At 33.0% G+C, this 1,174-nt stretch overlaps 1 non-coding gene across 1 annotated transcript; it reads left to right on the forward strand.

The window, feature by feature from the left end:
- Positions 1 to 834: 834 nt before the first annotated feature.
- On the forward strand, positions 835 to 937 carry LOC132041260 (U6 spliceosomal RNA). Its single transcript, XR_009410963.1, has one exon. It is a non-coding gene; the product is annotated as a U6 spliceosomal RNA (small nuclear RNA).
- Positions 938 to 1,174: the final 237 nt, after the last annotated feature.

The following is a 1,174-nucleotide window of genomic DNA, read 5'->3' on the forward strand; positions in this document are numbered from 1 at the left end:
AAAAAAAAAATGAATAGGAGATAAAGACAAGACCAGATGCGATTCAATAAAGTTTGTAATCTAAGCTATATTTTAACAAGAGGTCTTATACTTGCTTTGACAAAATTCATGTAAACTTTTATTTGAGGTTATTTTCTAGCTTTTTGAGATACAAGATTATTATGAAATATTGTGTTCCTTCAAAAAATATCCCAAAAACATATATAATAAGTGAATAATTAGTGAGTATACGTTGATTATATATTTATTATACACAAATTATACAATAATGATAAAATTTCTATAAATATACAGTAGTGACACATTTTCTATACAACAATGATAAGTTCTATTCATATGCTCGAATAGTTGAAAAAAAGGCTACGAAATTGAATTATTTTGAAAAGGCTAAAAAATGTCTTAACAACTTCTTGGGCCGTCCGGTGTCAATAGTTTCACCCAGATGGCTATTTATGTCTTTGTCCCTTGTTCAATCGAAGTAATTGCACAATTTCCCCTTCAAATGGGCTTGTCTTTAATTTTTGCCTTTCAAAATCGAACCTATGCCTAGTAAGGCATAAGTTATTTTAGGATGCGGGCATAACTTGTAGATATTATGATGTGTAACTTATGTCCATCATTTTGAAGGACAAAAATTAAAGAACAGCACAAACAGGGACAAAACTGCAAATGACCCTGTTCAATCAAGTGAAATAAGAAGGTCGGCCCATTACGGTTTTAAGGAGTCCAGGCCCGTGCCAGCGAAAACTCCCAACTAAGCAAGCTATTTATCCCACATCGAATGTTGAAAGCTTCTTAGCTTTGTTTATATTGCGGAACATTACAGGCGTCCTGGTCCCTTCGGGGACATCTGATAAAATTGGAACGATACAGAGAAGATTAGCATGGCCCCTGAGCAAGGATGACAGGCACAAACTGAGAAATAGTCCAATTTTTTTTTCTCAACCAATCCACCAATTTTTCGGGTCCAAGATTTTTCTCCAATTTCTTGGTGGTCCATTTTCTCTGGTTTTGTTTATATGTATGTTAAAAGCTTCTTGCTTTAGAAATATTGACTTTAACGTTATAAAGACTGTAATTTTATTTTTTTTGAGCTATTTTGGGCTTGGCAGATTTAGGTCAAATGGCAAAGGTTCTACCTTTTTATAAAATTTATGTCAATTTTATACATGTC

Source organism: Lycium ferocissimum, chromosome 12 (assembly GCF_029784015.1).
Source record: "Lycium ferocissimum isolate CSIRO_LF1 chromosome 12, AGI_CSIRO_Lferr_CH_V1, whole genome shotgun sequence".
Lineage (NCBI taxonomy): Eukaryota > Viridiplantae > Streptophyta > Magnoliopsida > Solanales > Solanaceae > Lycium > Lycium ferocissimum.